The 18,193-nt window shown below is 37.1% G+C and overlaps 1 pseudogene across 1 annotated transcript; it reads left to right on the forward strand.

Annotated features, from left to right (window-relative positions):
- Window positions 1-8,822: 8,822 nt before the first annotated feature.
- LOC149216556 (stachyose synthase-like) lies at window positions 8,823-12,170 on the forward strand (annotated as a pseudogene). Its single transcript, XR_016250092.1, has 4 exons — window positions 8,823-8,834; window positions 10,060-10,776; window positions 11,427-11,604; window positions 11,707-12,170. The product of XR_016250092.1 is annotated as a stachyose synthase-like (transcript).
- Window positions 12,171-18,193: the final 6,023 nt, after the last annotated feature.

Genomic DNA, 18,193 nt, shown 5'->3' on the forward strand with positions numbered 1-18,193 from the left:
AAAAAGCAAGTCGTGTCTAAAGCGTCGTCATATAAAATTCATTCTAAACGGAACATAATCACCCCTTATTCCTGCGTTGATCTTGAGGTTGAGAACATGGAACACGCCGACCAAGGGATTCCACATGATGGGAACCCTAGCCCTTTCTCCTCTTGGGGAGAAGTTGGTGCGCCCCACATGGCCACATTGTCGCTTCCAGGACTGACAATTGGCCTGCCAGTTTGGCTATTCTCAACCACTGTAGTTCAGACCACCACGGTTCCTGAACAGTCGAGTCAACCGTTAGACCAGTCTAGAGCTGCCCTCCAGCCTTCCGCTTCTTACAGATCTTCCTCCGATCCTTCCTCTTCAAAGGGTCGAGCTGCCGAAAGCCGAGCTCCCATAGAGAAGAAGAAGGATTCCGATCCTTCCTCTTCGAAAGGTCGAGCCGCCGAAAGCCGAGCTCCCATAGAGAAGAAAAAGGAGAAGAAGAAGAAGGAAAAGAAGCAGAAGGAGCCAAAGGCGGCTGGGGGCAAGCAAAAGACATCTAACCAAAATCCACACACGGCACAGACCAGGCCTAAGCCGCCATGTGTCATATGTGAAGGAGACCACTTCCACCGTGATTGTCCCAGTATTCCCCGAATACTAAGGGACTGGTCCCCTCGTTTGCACAGTTCGGAAGCATCAACCTCTGACAGCCAGGTTGAATGCTTACCATCGATCAGCGAAAGTGAAGGTTCTAGACGACGAAGGGGAATGAGATTCCCCTGTGAACTGTGTGAAGGCAATCACACCCTCCGCCATTGTCCCTTTTTAGACGAAGCAAAGAGAGTTTTGGAAGATCAACCGGTTGCACCGTTGCTACTTCCTCCTGGATATCAAAAACTCGCGCCAAGTCCTTCGTTGGTTGAAAATACAGCTGCCCCGCTCGTGGGGCCAGCTGAAGCGTCAGTCACTGAAGATGAAACTACTGAATCCGGACCGGACGAAAGTCCAAAGGTCAAAACGGCAGTTGACCCGGTTCTCCCTTCAGAAGTTTCGTCTTCAAATGACACCGTCACTGAAGATTCATCTTCGGCTGACACCCTCACCGAAGAGAGTAAGGATGACACCATCCAGATTCTTTTCATCAACATCGATTCTGATGAGCATCAGGGGAATGCGCCCACTCCTTTACTGCAGGAAGGAGCATTGTCAGGATCATATCCGGCCGTATATTCGGTCCCACCACCAAGCAACCTGGTTGTGTCCTTTGATTGGAACCAACTAGGCAGACCCCGGTTGCCAGCCAGTATACCATTTAGAATTATAGTCCAAATATACAAAATGGTGATGGCTGGAACTATCGTTGATGAAGGGGCATCTGTGAGTATCCTGTCCTCTATTGCTTGGAAAGCACTGGGTTGCCCGGCGCTTTTGCCTGAGATAAGGAATCTCTCGGGTTTTGACAAAGGAACCAGTCGACCATTAGGGATTCTACCTAATGTTCCTATTACATTGAAAGGGAAGGCTGTCAAGATGAATTTGATGGTCGTCCAAGGACCCTTGGATTATAACCTACTCCTTGGACGAGACTACATATATTGCATGGAAGCAATAGTCTCCTCACTCTTTCGAATAATGTGTTTTCCATACGAAGGAAGAATGGTCAAACTCGTAGACCAACTTTCATTTCCGGGATCACGCATCGTAAATAGTCACATACCTATCCTGAATGGTCTTTTCGATCAAGAAAGGTCTCTACCTCCGGTTCTTCTTCCTAATGAGTGCGAGTTATTCGGGAAAGTAGGGCCGGAACCCAGGGGGCATGCATCCTGGTCTGCTGGGGTCAGAAAAAAACCTTGGGTGTAAAGTAGAATTTCCGCGGGAGAATATGACTAGTCCGTACCCCGTCCCCTCCTTCATCTTCATAAGAGTAAGAGCCGGCAAGAAAGTCCGGCTCTCATGAAGAAGAAGGGGCAGTTAGGAATGTGATTGTTCTGGAAAAAGATTCTTTTGTTAAAGTTATGTGGGAGGACGGGGGCCCGTTACTCACCATTGTCTATCTTTAGTAGGCATAGCCGAAGAAATGTTTTGTTTGAAAGATTAACGGAACAATCTTTGGGTAACCTGAAAGAGGTAGGCCTCACCCGTTGAAAACAAGGGTTTTTAACGGAAAAGTAGGGGCGACCTTGAAATTAGACTTTATACCTAGGGGCATGCAAACCTCTTGGAATGCAAGCACGGGCGACTTTTTAGTTTTTTAGGTAGATCTAACCCCTCTAACCCGTAGGATAAGTCGATACCCAGCTTGCATAAAGAGAGTATATGGAGCAAAGCATAGCGAGATGAAGCTCCTTAAAAAATAGCGAGCAACCTACCAGGAGACCTTCCTACTTTATGACTGGTAAAAACGAGCAGTTTTGGCAAAGTTCATGCTCGTTAAAAAATAAACGCAAAAACGAGCAGTTTTGGCAAAGTTCATGCTCGTTAAAAAATAAACGCAAAACCGAGCAGTTTTAGCAAGAGTTCATGCTCGTTAAAAAATAAATGCACCTGTGAGCAAGCTTCCCCCAGAGTTCAAGCTCATCAAGAAAAAATGAACCGGTAAATAACCATTTGGGACCGTAAATTCATCAGCCATAAAAGCCTTGGTCGTGTTTGCACCGTCACCTCCACTTTTCATTTGGCCGATCATTCACATCCGCTTGATTGTTTACCTATTTTGAGGAACAGTTGCGAAGAGTGATTTCACCTAGCCATCCTTGTGACACTGCCATGATTGGAAAATTCCAACCTGTACCTGGAATCTGCTGCTATCCCTGTTTATCACTCGTTCCTCAAGATACGAGTCTTCTTTGAGCTCTTTTCACTGACTCGTAAAATATGAAAAGTTTCCCGAGTTTTGGCCTTCCAGCTCGTTAAAAGGACCGGAAGAGCTATCGATCCTCTAGATTTTAATCTTTTTGGACCTGAGGGATTATTGCACAAAAAGATCGAGCGCTTGTCTAGTTCGGCTCGATAAAGCTATCGAACATTCATCCCTTCTGTATTGTTTTATACTTTTTCGGACTTAAGGGATTAGATGACGAAAAAGGACCTTTGGAGTTAACTTTATGTACCCTTTTTAGACTCTCTAAAAATGAAAAGGACCGAGTTGTCTTTGTCGCTAAGCTCGTTAAAAATACTGAATAGCGACAAACTTGTCTTTAGACGAGAACAAGTTTCCCTATCGCTAGGCTCGTTAAAACATAGCGATGGGCTTGCCCGAAGGGCAGGTTATAGAACAAGCATATGTTATCCTCCTCAAGCTTGACAAAAATAAAGAGGTACTGGTCAGAAATGACTGGGGAAAAATTGGGAGAACCTCAAAGCTTAATGGTAGCAAGTCGCTCTTGAACATGACACTTTTGCCTCCGTAAAAACATCGGGTTGGGTTGTTTTCATTCACCGGTCCCTTCACCATGGTCTCGCCATACCATCCACATTTGGGGTAATGCTACCGATCCATCACATCAGTGTCGTTATATGTTCAAGAGATGTCATTCAGAGAGTGTCAATCGGGTCCCATCCACTGCCATACATCATCTTTCATCCTTTCATGACCGCCACCCTGAATCATATTTCACAGATCATTTTCACCATCATCACAATTACTAGCTCCATTCCGTGTCACTGATGTGGGATTCATTAAGGCCCTCCTTTGACAGATCGCTTCTTGTCGACATCAACTCATTATCCAAGAAGTTGATCTAGGGACACCCCCTCAGTACTTTGAAGCTTGCATGCCTCAATGGCAAGTTTCTCACTTCCGGTGACAGGTATACACTAATGACCTTCGACCGGGAGACTTTGCGTGGTGTTCGACGCCAAATCCTATATTCATGCCACGTGAATTGTGCTGTAGTACCTTGAGGGTCATCATCATTATCGGTGATTCCTCTTGCGCTTGTTAACAGTTTACATTATTGACTGGTAATCAAGCGATGTCTTTCCATGTTCGACTCCAAGAAATTCTCACATGGATCGACCTGTACTTAGAGTGAAGATCGGACAAGTTTGAAGACCCCGGATCTAGTTTCATCCATCCGGGCTGCGATATATATTCAGGAGATAAAGACATAGACATGTGCAGCAGATGATCATCCTACTAAAAGGATGATAATTTAAGCAGAGAATTATCAGTCTACTATCAGACGATCGTCTGTTTATGTACAGAAAATGTATTTATAAAGTTGAGCATGGGAAATGCCCGCATCAGCTAGATCATGAAAGCAGTATGAAAAATAATGTATTGTATTGTATTTTGTTACAGGTCACCTCCCGACGATTGAATGAACTTCGGATCCTCCTAATAAAGCATTTCGCCCGATAAACGACCTCATACTTTAGGGGGCAACTGTTATAGACATTTTTGTGCCTTATAGCATAAAGCATGAAATGTCAATAATCTAAGGGATCCAAAGTCCCTAAACATGTTGTTCCTACCCCTAGAGGAACAAGGTCAGCAAACCACAGCACTTCAGATCAGTTCTCCACTGAAAAACACTCAAAAACAGGTCAATTTTGGATCAAAGCAGCTGCTCCACTGAGCATCTGCGCTGAATGTCAACTGCTCCATGGTGTACCTGCGCTGAATGTCAACTTCATCAAAGGCTACATGCGCTGAGCGAGTTTGGACATGTGGAGGAATCTTTCCTCAATGTGCCAGTGCTCAGGAAGCTTCCAAATTGACACTTGGATCAGAAGATTCGCCTAATGATGAGTAAAGAGGTTCTAAAACTCCAAGTGGAAGGTAGAATCTCCGAGTGGACTCAAGAACTAAAGAACAACTGGGGTTGAAGAGGACAACAATCACACATCAAGCTGACTTATCTTCACTCCAAAACTCTATATAAGGATCTCATCCCATGGGATCTGGAGGCCGGAATTTTGTGCAAAGAATTGTTGTTGGTTTACAGTTGAGAGTATTGGGTGATTGCTTGAGGGAGGTGAAGAGGAGATTTCTTTCCGTCGGGAAGGTGATGCTGGATTGGGCCTCTTATGGTTGTATCACCGCCTGAACCTTACTTTCTTCCATTAATAAAGCATTTGAGATTATTCTATTCGCATGTGTTTCAATGATGTATTGTCTTACTTGCGTATTTGATTTATGCTAATCCTTGAATCAATTATGAATGCAAGCTTCTTGTAGTTTCCCTTTCTCTTCTTATTTGCAGGATCTTGTGTAGCTGGGCCCGTGAGAAGACAAGGAGCTGGGAGCAAGCAGCAAAGAGAGAATATTGGATCGACCATTTGCGCAAGACATCGGTAAGTGGATCTCTTCCTTTCCTCTTTTGCATGTCATAAAGAAGTAATCTTAGATAGCTTTGCTTTGACTGTTGCTAAGGAACTATCACCCTTAGAGTGGGATAGGGTCATTCCGTGTTGGATACTTTTCCCCACAACACTCACCTTTCTCATTCAACTTTGTCTTGTACACCCACTTTACACCAATGAGATTTTTTTCCTTTGGAGAATCAACCAAATCCCATGTATTATTCTTCTCAATAGCTTCAATTTCTTCATCCATGGCTTGCACCCAATTTTCATCTCTAATTTCTTCTTTAAATGAAGAAGGTTGGAATGACAACAATGAAAATTTTGAACTAACATCCAAATCATCATAAATATCTTTCAGACTTCTCATATTTCTCTTACCGTTGCTTGGTTCATCACCTGATTGATTGCTGGAAGAATCTTGGTCTGTTGATGTGCTTGAAGATCCATGCTGCTCTAAGAATCTTGGAGTCCTTGTTGGTGTGTCTTCGTTTGGTGTCTTCACCTGTGATTCTTGTTGCTCCTTTTCAGCTACATAATATTCTTCCATCAGTGGCACTTATGCATCAACTATTTTGTTTATAGTTCCATTCAATTACTCTTTTCCTTTGAACTCAACATCTCTGCTAATTATGGTCTTCTTTGTGACAAGGTTATACAATTTCTAAGCTTTTGATTGCTCACTATAACCAGTAAATATGCATTTTTCACTTTTATCATCCAATTTTCCTCTTCACTCCTTAGGCACATGTGCATAAGCTACACATCCAAATACTCTGAGATGAGATACGTTGCAAGAAATACATGACCATTCTTATTCTGGTGCTATGTTCATTACAATCTTTGTGGGAGATTTGTTGATCACATAAATAGAACATGCAACTGCTTCTGCCCAATACTCATTAGACAAGTTTCTTCCTTTCAACATGCTTCTTTCCATGTTCATAATGGTTATGTTCTTTCTCTCTACTATACCATTCTGTTGCGATATGTATCTAGTTGTAAACTGTTTTCTGATTCCATGTTATTTGCAGTAATCTTGGAATGCCTTTGAATCATATCATGTACCACAATCTGACCTCAATACCTTGATCTATCGATAACTTTGGTTCTCTGCTAAGGTTTTGAATTCTTTAAACCTTGCAAAAGTTTCAGACTTCTGCTTTAAGAAGTAAACACAAGTCTTTATGCTATAGTCATCAATGAAACTGAGGAAGTAACTACTTCCACCAATCAACTGTAAAAGAACTAACCTGACCATTGTAATTCATAATGAGAAGAAAGAGTATGTTCCTTGTCATCTGCACCTTTGCTATCAACTACTTGCTTGGGGGATTTTCATATATAACACATTCTTAGCCTTGAAAGATAACTTTATATCCTTCCTGTGTCAATTGAATGTTGACCACTCCTTTTCCATCTACATCCATTCATAAAATAAGAATAACTAATTAAACTAACTATTGGTAAGTAAATTTACAAATAATTATTAACCTATAATTTAATAATATTCTTTAATAATGTTTCATAATAATAAGGTATTATAAATAATATTATTATGAAGATTTATTATAAATATTAAGGCTTATCAAAAAGATTTGATAATAATATAGTTTGATAATAACCATGTATCATTTTAAGAAATAAGATATTAAGATATGGAAAAGCCAATAATCATGGAAATTAATAATACATTAAACCACACATTATTCTACAATGTAATACACTAGCATTTACACTAGATGTTGTAAAGGAGACACTGTAAGGCATAAATTGACGAACAATCGTGACATGGGAATGGGAAAATCTAAATAAGATGCAGAGATGTAGCATAAATGAAATTCTAAAGTTGTATAAATTGAGGTTGATTTAGGGTGCCTAAGAATATATATTTTTATTAATTATTGAATTAATATTGCATATAAATCTCAGGCCAAATTTGTACTGCAAGCATAAAGTAAAATCTAAATAAGATGCAGAGATGTAGTAGAAATGAAATTCTAAAGATGTATAAATAGAAGTTGATTTAGGGTTCCTGAGACTATATTTTTTTATTAATTATTAAATTAATAGTGCATATAAATCTCATAAAATTCAACCAACTTATAATTCAGGGCTTTGATCTCTAAGTTTGACTTTGGATCATTAACATGGTGATGCCCTGTCTCAACCACTAAAGCACACACCAACAAACAAAAGACTGCAAAATGTTATGATCATTACCATAGTAAACCCAATGGCTCTACACACAAGAATTTATTCTTTACTGGAAGAACATATTTCTTACCCATATCCACTAAAAGAATGCAAGTTGGAAAGCATTCCTCATAATAGAATCTATGTTATTATAACTTGTAGGATTGTTGCAACCAACAAAATTATCATCACATTTTGGAAGATCAAATGGAAATAAGTTTTGAAGAATTTAATGAGAAAACATCCAAAACCATCGGATCACAGGATTAATGGTACCCTATCCTATGAATCTAATATTTTTATGCAATTACAGTTAAGGGAGAAAACAAGATCTAATGATTGTATACCACAGGGAAGAATAAATAGTCAATTTGATAATCCTTGCTAAGCTGAGTGAAAACAACATTACTGCTCCTTAAATCCTTCACGGTCAATACAAATGTTGTACAACACAAGGTTCATGCTATTGCCAATCAAACAATAGTTCTAATCAAGAATTCCACCAGATTCCTTCAATCTCATACAGTGATTAATGCACCAAACATAGGTGTACCAACTGCAATGGATTATATCATTTTATTGATGTTTCTATTATGAGTTGATAGATTTTCAAAATTTATCCCAATAAATTTAATTGTATTACATGATATATGAGCATAAATAAGAAAGCATTGCATCATTTTACTTTTTAATGTTTTTGTACATTCACTGGCCTAGGTTGGTAGATTCTCCTTCTGAAGATGATATAGAAAACACGGGAAAATGATTCTAGTTCATCAGACTCGGGATAGACACATCAAACAAAGAAATGAAAAGCGAATCATAATCTTGGCACTGCGCTTGGTAATTTGATAAATTCATGCAGGATGTTCCCTCACATAGTATTGCCTCACCAGCCTCTATGAAGCCTCATACATTTTTGAAAAGGAATCCTAAGTCTACTTGTTTAGATCAAGTCCTTTGTTGTAGTTGAAGCTAGTTAGAATATTGACATAAGTATAAAGTTGTACAGAGAATATAATTAGTGAGTGAGGCTTATGATCAGTTGTCAAATGATTACAATTGGTTCCTTAATGGTACAAACCATTAAAATGTCTGCTTTATGTTATTACTATAATCTTTCACCAGATTCTTGCGTATATAACAAGAAATGGAAAAGCATTTTCAGTGTGCCATATAAATTGGTTTGTCACCAGTTGATTGGTAGTTAGTCTTGATTTAGACTCCCCGCTACTAAACTCCCACATATACAATCCATTTGTATAAAACCTGCAAATATAATACTCCTAGCAAAAATATTATCAATACACGTAATTTAATGAGGCTTCAAATTTGTCAGGAAAATAATGGAAATTCAGGTATGTTTTTGGTAAAATTTGGCGATTTTTTTTGGAAATCCCAGTTACAGCTGTCAAAATTCAAGATTTTGGTGGGTTTTGATGATACTGAATCCATTTTGACCATAAAAACAAGATTCAAACACTCTTGCTATCATATTTTTTAAGAAAAAATGACTAGATTCCTACAAGTTTTAACTCTCCTAGCAAATTTATCACTTGGTAGACAACTCCTTATTAATACATTAACCTGAAAACGAAGTGTTAGGTTCTGGTATGGTTGTACCTCCATACCGATAGATTGGAACAAATTAAAAAATATTAAAAATATCGAATATAAAAAATGTGTTATAGAAAATACACATTGAAAATACTAATTACAGAGGATGTTGAAAACTTGAATGTCCCACTTTAGCTTGCAAGAAGAGTTCTTTGGCTCAAAGCATAAAGCCACTAAAGTGGATTGTACTAGTGCTCCTGGGATCAATGTGTCTGTTAATAATTGTTGGGCTAGACATTTCCTCACAACTAAGGACTGTAGTCAAAACATTACAAAACTTGCATATTTCAAGTTGTCACCATATACGAAAAAGGAAGTTATACAATATATATTGAAGGAGTAGTGCATAAAACCTGAAAATTAATACACCCTAAAAAATTTAGATACCTCCCAATTAACATGGAGGCCCCCACAACCCATCAAGAGTTGTGAGTATAGGACCATTGTATAAGGTTATAATCATTGCACCATACCCATACTTATTTTGAAGCACATGTGGAGGAACTGTATGGCATGCTTGCAAAGTAAAAATTCTGAAATATTATGCTCCTGCAATTATAACATTGGTAGTATCCCATTGTTGATCATTCAAAAAATCAATCAACCAAAAGAGTAGTGGTCAGATAGTTATAGAGGATTTGACTATCTACTTACCCACAACCTGAAATTTTAAAAAATTTCCGGAATATGGCACTTTCCATTGCGGGTTGTTTTCGCACTAAAAATTATGAAAAATACATCACACTACATTAGCAGGAATTCACATCTCCATTCCAAGTTTTCATATATTAGAAATAAGCTAGCACATTGAATTCCAACCGAAATATGCATAATGATCAATATTCACTGTAGAAACAACTTGCTTATAAGATACAAAGGTGAAATTCTTCAAACCAGAGCAACACGACAATCATATTCATGGCTGCATAGTAGAATTGATTTTCCAACTGACCTATATGTGGTTAGAAAGAGATTAGCCAACTAGCCATTATTGGAGGATCTCAGATGACAGGCATAATATATAGATTTGAGGAGTGTGATAAGTTAAAAAAATATAGAGCAAGCACTATGAGAAGGCTTGATTCTCCCAAATTTGATCAGGAGAAGCACAAAAAAGTGATTGGCATGGCTATAGCTCAGGAGAGAGCTGAGAAATCAAGATTGGCTAATAAAAAAACCGAGTTGGTAGATGGAGAATTATCAGAAATCCATGAAGATGCAGAATGTGAAGGTTCTGTTGTTAATAGTAATGTATCATTAAGTGTTGATGGTTCCAAGTCCTTATTCGTTGATCCAGGTCAGAGTACAGAATCAACTCAAAATGGAGATGGGGAAGTTGGCATTACTAGTGCTGATAATTCCTCTGTTACAGAGATGGGTCTCAAGGCATTTATTGATGATTTGAAGAAAGAGTTCAAGGGCCTTGATGATGTTTATTTCTAGCATGCCCTGTGCGGTGGATGGGGTGGTGTCAGGCCAGGAGCTACACACCTCAATGTAAAGCACATACCCTTCAATATTTCCCCAGTTGTAAATTGTATGATGCAGGATTTGGCTGTAGATAAGGTTGTTGAAGCTGGGATTGGCCTTGTGGATCCTCATCAGGCTGTTGATTTTTATAATTCTATGCATTCATATCTGGCCAGAGTGGGCGCCACAAGAGTGAAAGTGGACGTCATTCATGTAAGTCATTCAAATCTATTTTAGCATTTACAAGATTAAAAAAAGATAAAGGCAAACTATTATCCTGTTAAAAGAGAATGTATTTGAAAAAATCTATTAAAATCTCTTTTAAATTATTTCTCAACTGAAACAGTGTTCTCTTTCTCCTTGGGTAGTTCACTTGGTAAGGTTTTGATATGGAGTGTTCTCTTTCTCCTTGGGTAGTTAACTTCCTAAGGTTTGATATGTAAAGTTATTGAGTGATAAAAGAACTATGTTCAATTTCTAGATTGACCAATTCATGTTTTGTTTAAGGGGTGGGTAGTTACACACAATTTCTAGATTGACCAGTTCGTGTATTGTTTAAGGGTGGGTAGTTACACTCAAGGGTTATAGTAGTAGTGGTTGGAATAGATTTTGTTCTATGTAACTATAATCTTTGATGCAACTGTGTTGTGGTTGGAATCGATCTTGCTTCATGCAACTACAAGCCTTAACCCTCTGTCATGAATATAGCCCGACCCAATTGTCAATTCCTCTAATAAAATAAAAACTAACACAAACCGTCCCAATTACCAATTCCTATAATAAAAAACCAAACTGTAGCACAATAAAATTACATCTTGCCAAGTGAATAATCTCTGACATATTTTGTTTGTTTGGTTGCAAAGACACTGGAATTTCTAGCTGAGGAATATGGGGGGAGAGTAGAACTGGCTAAAGCATACTACGAAGGATTAAGCCAGTCCATGATAAAGAATTTGGGTGGGAACGGATTGATAGCCAGCATGGAGCAATGCAACGACTTCTTCTTCCTGGGGACCAAACAGATAGCTATGGGGCGAGTGGGTAAGATAATAGAAAAAGAAATATGATTATTCTTCAAATTTTGAACACATTTCAGACCAAACCAGACAAATAAATTTATTAAATTGGCTTATAATGATACAGGAGATGATTTCTGGTTCCAGGATCCAAATGGCGATCCCATGGGTGCTTACTGGCTACAAGGAGTTCATATGATTCATTGCGGATTCAACAGCTTGTGGATGGGAAACTTCATACAACCTGACTAGGATATGTTTCAGTCTGATCATGTCTGTGCCAAATTCCATGCAACATCTCGAGCCATATGCGTAGGCCCAGTGTATGTGAGTGATGCAGTAGGAGGCCATGACTTTGATCTTCTCAAGAAGCTTGTTCTTCCTGATGGCACAATCCTCAGGTGCCAACATTATGCTCTTCCTACTCGTGATTGCATCTTCACAGATCCATCCCATGATGGTATTACTATGTTGAAGCTCTGGAACTTGAACAAGGTAAGTAGTATATGCTCACCATATGGAACTATGTGCTTGTAGGGTATGGAATTGTGTAACTAGAGGGCTTCCTAATCAGGGATTCTAGTCATATTTTTTTTATCAATATCAGTAATAATATTCCCCTCAAAGCCATTCAATCTTGATAATCTCTTTGAAAATTATTAACTGTTTTGGTTGATAATTATTCCTTTTTTATTCTCACGCATAAATTTATAATTTATTCCCCAATTTAAGCATTTCTTTAAATTTATAATTTATTTCTCAATTTAAGCATTTCTTTTGTTTATCATTTCAAGTTATCCATTTCATTTCATTCTATTTAACCGAGTCTTGCACTCTCTTTGGCATTCATAAAAAACTTTCTTTGTCCATAAGATGGGTGGAGCATCCATTAGAAATGTATAAACAATTTCTTCCAAAAATACTTGATCAACAACAAATTTAACGAGACCATGCACTCACTTTGGAATCCATAAAAAACTTTGTTTGTCCCTAAAATGAGTGGAGTGTTCATACAAAATGTTGTATGTTTTCGGCAAGCTGCAAAATTTCTTCCAAAAACACTTGATCCACAACAAATTTATTATAGTTAAAGACACTTTTTTACAGTTTAGTATGGATGGATAGATTTTTTTTAATCAAAAGCCTAACTATCAAGTCAATATTGATTTTATCTATGAACCCTTAGATTCAAGAAATTTGCAATTAAGATAACTGAGATAAGGACCATCAAGCATTGTGAGTACAGGACCATTGTGCAAGGTTATAATCATTGCACCATACCCATACTTATCTTGAAGCACATGTGGAGGAACTGCATGACATGCTTGCAAAGTAAAAATTATGAAATATTATGCTCCTGCAATTATAACATTTGTAGTATCCCATTGCTAATCCTTCAAATAGTCAATCAACCAAAAGGGTAGTGGTCAGATGATTATAAAGGATTTGACTATCTACTTACCCACAACATGTAATTTCAAAAAAATTGCCAGAATATTGCACTTTCCATTGCAGGTCATTTTCACACTGCAAAATATGAAAGATACATGACACTACATTAGCAGGAATTCACATCTCCATTTCGAGTTTTCATATATTAGAAATAATCTGGCACATTGGATTCCAACCGAAATATTCATAATGATCAATATCCACTGTAGAGACAACTTGTCTTTAGACTACACAGGTGAATGATTCAATCCAGAGCAACATGGAAATCATATTCATGACTTCATAGCATACCTGAACTTCCAGTTGACCTATATGTGGTGAGAAAGAGACTAGGCAACTAGTCATTCTTTCGTCTACTGGACTTCACCTTTTCTGAGCAGATTCTTCCATCATAGCAGCCAATAATAACTTGAAAGAATCAATTCAAATAAAAATATGAGATTTGAAAATATTAAGTTTGTACTTAATTTAATCGAAGTAAATAATAATAACAATTCCCTGAAGTCAATGGTTGTGTGGGGTGCCAAAGAGATCCTTGAAGTCAATGGTTGTGTGGGGTGCTAAAGGTATGTTAGGAGGTGTTTTTGTTTTGTTTTTTTTAATTATTAAATTTAAAACTGGTACAAATTTCTTAAATGGAAAGATAAAATTAAAGTGAGGAAGTATGGTGCCCACCTACCAATAATTAGGTCTTTCCTTTGGCCATTTTTGGTTAAGTTGGTGTCATAGCCTCTTCTTGTTATCAACAATTTGGAAAATGTTAAGAAATCACTTCCATTCTAAACCATTTTGATCCTGGATCAGTTTCTTAGTCTCAGCATGTGACCAAAATCAGCTTTATCCATCCATCCTTGATATCTATTTAAATATTGTACTTCTTACCATATGGGTTGTTGATATATTTTCTTTCTTTGAGGCCTGTTAGGTTTGGTTGATTTGGTTATAAGTGTTTGATATCCTGTCATCAATCCCCATCCCTAGTTTCTTTCTTGGAGACTTGTTAGTTTTCCATGCTCAAAGAAAAATCTGGGTAAAGTCATGCTTTGGCTGATTTGGTCATCAATGGTCTGAGCCTTTGCTATCCTCTCATCAATCCCCAGATAGAGCTGGATGACAATGAGCTTTCAAAATGGCTTCTGGAATATGGGATCAAGAGCTAGACTTGAGTTGTATATAATAACAACTGGGGATCAATAACAGTACCATTCGAGAATTTCTGTGAGGGTACAGAACTCAACAAAGTAAAAGCTTTCAGGTGCGTATTGAGGAATAAATAATATTGCTTTCTAGGCATGTTTCATATTCTATCATTTGAGATTTCTAAAGTTGCAACTAAGCCCATAGAGATGCTAACAATTTATCTTCAGACAGCATTGCTAGAGAAAGAAAAGAGTTTATAGGTTTCACAGCCTGAAACTCCTCCACAGATGATAGCTATTGCTTCCTCAAATAGAGAATCGTCGATGATATGGATAGATTGTTCACCTCCATATTAGCAGATTATCAATCCGAACACCCTCTGTCATGCTTCAATTCTAACAAAAATTGTGAAGATGAAGACACCCCTAGAGACAGAGACAACTACAACAACCATCTCAACCAGTTTGTTCTCCAGAAGGGATAAATCAAGGCAATATGAAAAAGGAAGTTTTATAATATATATTAAAGGGGAAGTGGATAAAACCTGAAAAGTCATGCACCCAGAAAAAAATAGATAACTCTAAATTAACATCAAGGCTCCCAGAACCCATAAAGAATTGCGAATACAAGATCATTATGTGAAGTTATAATCACTGCACCATACCCGTACTTATCATGAAGCAGCATTTGGAGGAACTGTATGGCATGCTTCCAAAGTAAAAATTCTGAAATATTATGCTCCTGCAATTATAACGTTGGCAGTATCCCATTGTTGATCATTCAAACAATCAATAAATCGAATATAGTAGTGGTCGGACAGTTATAGACGATTTGACTATCTACTTACCCACAACCTTCAATTTTAATTTTTTTTCCAGAAGATGGCACTTGTCATTGTAGGTCATTTTCACACTACAAAATATGAAAAATACATCACGCTACTTTAGCAAGAATTCACATCTCCATTCCAAGTTTTCATATATTAGAAATAAGTTGGCACATTGAATTCCAACCAAAATATGCATAATGATCAATAGCCACTGTAGAAAAAACTTCCCTATAAGCTACAAAGGTGAAATGATTCAATCTAGAGTAACACGATAATCATATTCATGACTGCATAGTAGACCTGAACTTCCAACTAACCTATATGTGGTTGGGAAGAGACTAGCCAATTAGCAATTTAAAATTACTTTAAGAAAAGCAATCATACACAACTTAAAACCTTGGAATTTTGTTTTTTATAGAAATAAAGGAGGAGATGATTGGTTTAGCATCTAATCCATTAAACCCTGCACTCTAGCATTCAAGCAAAGATGTTTGTTGTAGAAACCTCTGCCTCAATTAAAGATTCAATGTATGTTGTCATAAAGCCCTTTGTTGTAGTAAAATCCTCTACCTTAATTAAGGATTCAAGGTCTGTTATAGTTGAGAGAATGCCACAGAAACGTGGGAGAAAGCCTACAGATGGTCGTGAAGAGCCTATGAATCATGTTGAGGCTGAGTGGCAAAGGAGAGGAAAATTGAACCATAAATTTTATGAGCTTCGTGCAGTGGTCCTAATGTGTAGAAAATGGACAAAGCTTCTCTCCTCAGTGATGTCGATGCTTATATCAAAGATCTTTGTTCCAAGAAGAAGGATTTGGAGTCTAAGCAAGTTGAATAACATCGTAACTGACTAATACCAATCGAAAATCAATCCAATGGTCTAAACTATTTTAATTTTCTAACATCCCAATCAAAAGTTCACGAGGGCACATGTGGCCTAGGAGGGGATTTATTCTCAGAGGTAACACCATATGACATAATTAATAACACTTTAACTTAATGTTCATTACAAAATAATATTTCAATGTCCAACTTAAATAAAATATTTTTTCTCAATTTTAGATATAAAGATAAAATAAATAAATTTAAAATATTTTTTATTTAAACTCATAATTTTTTTTTACTCTCTGTCAAAAAGAAAATATATATATATATTTTTTTGTTTACAATGATGACCCAATGAGTGAGCAAGAGCCAAGACGTTCTGTATTGACCGGAGTGAAAGGTCCCTGGGGCTGCCTACTCCTGTATTAACCATCGATGGAGTGAAAATTCCCTAGGGTTACCTACTCCTTGAGCCTTTGTGGAGTTTCCTAATCCTTGAGCCTAATCAATACAGGCTAAGCATGTCATTTTGGGGAATCCAACATGGGTGGTGGATCAACCATTCAATCTACCCTTACTTATCAAAATATATAATTATTTTAATAATAATATAAATATAATTTTAATATCATAACCAAACTGAATAACAATAAATATATGGAATTCTCATATATATAATAGCTAGAAAATAATAAGTCTTTGACAATTAAAATATTTTGTTAATATATTAATTAAAATACATATTAACGTAATCATATAAATTGAATAAGTCTTGAATGAATTAAAAATCATAACCTATATGGGTTAATGTTAGCTAAATTGATATCAATTAATAGGAAAATAGAGTCCTATAGTTTTGTTGGGGAGGATATAATAAATTGAGATGTGAAGTGGATGAAATAATTGTTTTCTCAAGTACCTGAATTGCATAGTAACCATTAGTAAGTTTACACATTTACATTTTTATTCCTACATAATAAGAACATAAATAATGATGAGAAATAATTCATGGTAAATATATTTCTTTACATATTATTCTTATCCATTTTTTATGCAAAAGCTTACTTAAACTAGCATTTGCACCTAATTTTGCAAAGGAAACGTTGCAAGGCATAGAGTGGGGAAGAATAGCGACATGTAAATGGAAATTATTGAAAGCAAGGGTGGATGATCAGAAACTAAGTGACCAGTGTGTGTTTAATCAGAAGATTGGGCAAGTGCTCTTTGGATTGGTGATCATTGGTAAAATTGCAAGGAGGAATACATATATCAGTAAAAGCTCATTGTTGGGAGAACAATGAGTGCAATTTGACTGCAATATCTTTTCCTTCTGGCACTTTTATTGCTATATCTTTTCCTTATGCCATGCTCCTGCTCTCTAGAAAGTCCCAGAGAGTAGTTTCCCTTGACTATCTGTCATGCTCAATTGTGTAGATTTTGATTTCAATTGGAGCCAGAGAAAGCAATGTAAGAATGTCATTCTTGATCAAAATAAAACAAGTGGTTGGAGGATATCAAAAACAAAGTGACCAATAAATGTTTAGTCAAAAGGCCAGGCGAGTTCTCTATGAATTGGCGATCATTGGTGAAATTGCAAGGTGGAAAAGATATAGCAGTGTATGTTCAATGTTTGGAGAACATTGAGCAGACTTTGACTGCTATATCTTTTCCTTTTGGAACTTCTACTGCTATAGCTTTTCTTTCTGTCATGCTCCTACTCTGATATACTATTATCTCATTCCATTTTCATTAGAAAACACAGTACAACTATAGTCTTGGGCACACCTCTCTCTCCATGAAGTCCAACTAATCTTATTCCTTCCATGATGACAATTTCTAGATTTCATTCCAAAGGGGTGCGTATGTCTGACAAATTTGATATGAAAATCAAGTTTATATCTAGAAATTTTGTAGATACTAGGCATAGTCACTGCCTACCATGTAATCACATCCTTTGCATTCATTCCTTCACTCAATAAAATGCAGTTTGGTTTCTCACACTAACATCTATCGATCTATCTACATATATGACTAGCAGTCTCCACAAAAGACAGGGCTCATAGGTAGCTAAGTCATTAAAATTAACAATTGGATTGATTTTCCTTTCATAGGTCAGTTCACCTTGATAGGTGCTACAATTTTAAATGGCCAAAGAAGATGCTTCAGCCCTATCACTTATGATTACAGCTATCAAACCATGTAATGGCACCCACCCTAATAAGTGCTACAATTTCAAATGGCCAAAGAGGATGCTTCAGCCCTATCACTTATGATTATAGCTATCAAACCATGTAATGGCACCCAAAGACACTAGGAACATTTGCAAACAAAGATATGAATATCCATTAGGTACAGTGTTGGTGGCATTA

Source organism: Pinus tabuliformis, chromosome 1_1 (assembly GCF_031772625.1).
Source record: "Pinus tabuliformis cultivar Carrire ecotype Pingquan chromosome 1_1, CPIR1, whole genome shotgun sequence".
Lineage (NCBI taxonomy): Eukaryota > Viridiplantae > Streptophyta > Pinopsida > Pinales > Pinaceae > Pinus > Pinus tabuliformis.